This window comes from Heterocephalus glaber, unplaced genomic scaffold, assembly GCF_053883595.1.
Source record: "Heterocephalus glaber isolate CG9 unplaced genomic scaffold, H.glaber_assembly_v1.0 deba00001479, whole genome shotgun sequence".
NCBI classification, from domain to species: domain Eukaryota; kingdom Metazoa; phylum Chordata; class Mammalia; order Rodentia; family Bathyergidae; genus Heterocephalus; species Heterocephalus glaber.
In genome coordinates, this window is record NW_028258316.1 from 16,752,380 (window position 1) to 16,756,477 (window position 4,098).

The following is a 4,098-nucleotide window of genomic DNA, read 5'->3' on the forward strand; positions in this document are numbered from 1 at the left end:
CATTATATTAGTATATTAGAAGGACAGATGTGGACTCTAATCCAGGCTTTCCTGCTTTCCACCAACCAGAACTTGAATAAATTACTCAACCTCAGTTAATTTATTTTTGGTAATAAAATTAATTGTCACTAAGTAGACTGTCAGTAAATGATTTTTAGAATTCTTTTTGGAAATTTCCTCTGATAGAATATATCAGTATGGTTATACAATTATTCTATACTTTAGTGTCTTTCCTTATTAAAGTTATAGGAAGATTAAGTAAGGTGATATAGGCATATGTTGCCTGACACATAGCAAACATTTAATGAGTTATCACATTAACCAAAGCTCATATGTATGTAAACATCATTAACACTCAATAAAGACCATTTCAGATAGGATGAAGTAAGTTAAGAAAAATGTCTTAAAAGAAATTTGAACTAAATTGTCTGGAAATTTAGAAGGGGGTGATCTGTTGATCAATATGTCAAGAATGTATAGAAATAGAAAAGCCTTCTTGAGCATAGATGTGAACTATTCCAAAACATGATTGAGTTAGCCTCAATTTAGAAGCAATTTTTCCTGGGGTCATGTAATTTATAGTCCTTCTTTCCCCTGCTTTTCCATCTTTGGGCTTAGTAGGAGACAATCCCTCATGGAGTTCTAGTCACCTGTCAACTCTGAAGTATAAATTTTCCATTTCAGTTTTGAGTTACTGATGGACAAAAAAATGTTCTTAACATTCTCAGCTTGAAAAAGGACTCTTTAGCCATGTTTCATAATTCAGAGAAAGTTTTGTAAGGGGTGTGTGTGTGTGTGTGTGTGTGTGTGTGTGTGTGTGTGTGTGTTATGATGTAGCTTTGTACCTGTTTCGGTTGATAAACTTTTTGAAAAATTTCTCAAAGCACCCATACTACTTTACATGTGCTTTATTTTTCAAAAATAAATCAGTGGATTGTTTTTGCATATATTATACAGGTATGCTACATTCATTTATATTGAAACATGATTTTCAAGAACTCCAAATTAATTTCAACATATGTACACATATTTCTACCACAAATCTGTGTTTAATGCGGTGTCTGGCACACTGAAGAAAGCTAATAAGAACTTCCTGAACATCAATGTTGCTTGAGATAACTGGAGAAAAATTATAGAATAATTTAGAAATAAATCAGACAATATAAAAGGATACAGAGGCCAAGGAGAGCTTGCTATTATGGCTTTCCTTAAGATAGCCCACCCTCCTTTCTCCAAGGTGTTCTTTTATCTTGCTTTTACCTCTTTTAGTCCACCCATGCTCACTCTGCTCTCTCACTCTTCACTTTTACTTTAAAAAATAAAAAACTTTGGCACAGCTTTTTGCTCATCTGGTTGGATTCTTTGTTCACGAGGAGAACCTGGAATCCAGCTCCAGAAGGAGAGGCAAGCAACTCAGAACCTGTCCAAGGACAAAATGATGAGAGGCTCTCCCAGAGGATGTGTTAGACTCAGAGGAGATGTGATTGGTATAGATGATGAGGACGATAGCACTTTCACAATAACTGTTGATCAGAAAACCTTCCATTTCCGGGCTCATGATGCTGATGAGCAAGAGAAGTGGATCCATGCTTTAGAAGAAATAATTCTTTGCCATTCTCTCCAGCTTCAAGGTTTAGATTCAGGATTTGTTCCTAGTGTCCAAGACTTTGACAAGAAACTGACAGAGGCTGATGCTTACCTACAGATCTTGATAGAACAACTAAAGCTTTTTGACAACAAGCTTCAAAATTGTAAAGATGATGAACAGAGAAAGAAAATTGAAACTCTCAAGGAGACATCAAATAGCATGGTAGAATCAATTAAACACTGCATTGTGTTGCTGCAGATTGCTAAAAGTACTATTAACCCTGTAGATGCAATATATCAAACGAGTTCCTTGGATCCTGTTATCAGCACAATGCCTTCCCAGACTGTCTTACTGCCAGAACCTGTTCAGTTGTGTAAATCAGAGCAGCGTCCAGCTTCCCTACCTGTTGGGTCTGTGTTAGCTACCTTGGGACATCATCAGACTCCAACACCAAATAGTACAGGCAGCGGGCATTCACCACCTAGTAGAAGTCTGACTTCTCCAGGCCATGTCAACTTGTCTCCAAATACAGTTCCACAGTTCTCGTACTCTAGCAGTGAAGACGAGTTCTATGACACTGATGAATTCCATCAAAGCAGCTCATCTCCAAAGTGCTTAATAGATTCTTCTAGATCTGCCTCAGTCTTGACCCACAGCATCTCGGGAAATAGCCTAAAGTGTCCAGACACCACAAAATCACTGAATTTTTCCATGTCCAATGGAACAAGTGATGTTGACCTTTTTGATTCACATGATGATAGAGAAGATGGTGGGGAGGCAGGGTCTGTGGAGGAGCACAAGAGTGTCATCATGCACCTCTTGGCACAGGTTAGGCTCGGAATGGATCTTACTAAGGTAGTTCTTCAACATTTATTCTTGGAAAAAGATCTCTTTTAGAAATGTATGCAGACTTTTTTGGACATCTGGAACTGTCTGTGAGCACTAGTGACCAGAAGGATCCCAGGGATAGAATGGTTCAGGTCATGAAATGGTACCTCTCAGCCTTTCATGCAGGAAGGAAAGGATCAGTTGCCAAAAAGCCATATAACCCCATTTTGGGTGAGATCTTTCAGTGTCACTGGATGTTACCAAATAACACTGAAGAAAACACAGAGCTAGTTTCAGAAGGACCTGTTCCTTGTTTTTCTAAAAACAGTGCAACATTTGTGGCTGAGCAGGTTTCCCATTATCCACCAATTTCAGCCTTTTATGCTGAGTGTTTCAACAAGAAGATACAATTCAATGCTCATATCTGGACCAAATCAAAGTTCCTTGGGATGTCAATTGGGGTGCACAACATAGGCAGGGTTGTGTCTTGTGTCTAGACTATGACAAACATAACATCCTCACATTCCCTAATGGTTATGGAAGGTCTAATGCTTATATTGCCCTGGATGGAATTGGGAGGAGAATGCAGTATTAATTGTTCTAAAACAGGCTATACTGCAAACATCATCTTCCACACTAAACCTTTCTATGGGGGCAAGAAACACAGAATTACTGCTGAGTTTTTTTCTCCAAATGATAAGAAGTCTTTTTGTTCAATTGAAGGGGAATGGAATGGTATAATGTATGCAAAATATGCAACAAGGGAAAATACAGTCTTTGTAGATACTAAGAAGTTGCCTATAATCAAGAAGAAAGTGGGGCCGGGGACTCAGCTCAATGGTTCCACTGCCTGCCTCGCAAGTGGAAGGACCTGAGTTTGATCCCCAGTACCAAAAAAAAAAAAAGAAGAAGAAGAAGAAGAAAGTGAGGAAGTTGGAAGATCAGAATGAGTATGAGTCCCACTGCCCTTGAAAGGATGTCACTTTCAATTTAAAAATCAGAGACATTGATGCAGCAACTGAAGCAAAGCACAGACTTGAAGAAAGGCAAAGAGCAGAAGCCTGAGAAAGGAAGGAAAAGGAAATTCAGTGGGAGACAAGGTAGTTCCATGAAGATGGAGAATGCTGGGTTTACAGTGAACCATTACTGAAATGTCTTGGTGCTGTGAAGCATTAGATTGGAAAACACAGAGTTCACACCTGATGACTCAGGTGGTAGCTCTGCCTAATGAAGCAACAAACAATGTTTCTTTGGGAGAACCTATCACTCCCTTCTTACTGCAGTGGTTCCTATCTCAGGGATACTGACTTCCTGATGCAGGTGAACAATTAAAGCAGGAAAAGCTTCTTTTTTCCTCTGGTAGTTACAATTTTGACTTCAGTCCTGAGAAAACCTTCAGGTTTTGAAACAAAATATCTGCTCTTTTCCAAACTCCATGCTTTGTTTTTGTTTTTGTTTTTAATTTATATATATATATATATATATGCACATTATTTTAGGTATAAAATACATTTACATTTGTCATTGGGTGTTTGTACCAGAACATGATGTATCTTAGTTCTTATTTTTTCTCCCATTACCTGTGCACCGTTCACCCCCTCCATCCTTCCCTATTTACCCAGAGTTTGATTTCATTTTTTTTTCTTTCTCATAATTTTTCCATTCCATTCTTTCCTTTCACC

The 4,098-nt window shown here is 38.2% G+C and overlaps 1 pseudogene; it reads left to right on the forward strand.

Moving 5' to 3' along the window:
- The first annotated feature begins 1,476 nt into the window (after positions 1-1,476).
- Positions 1,477-3,681, forward strand: LOC101714980 (oxysterol-binding protein-related protein 9-like; annotated as a pseudogene).
- The last annotated feature ends 417 nt before the right edge of the window (positions 3,682-4,098 follow it).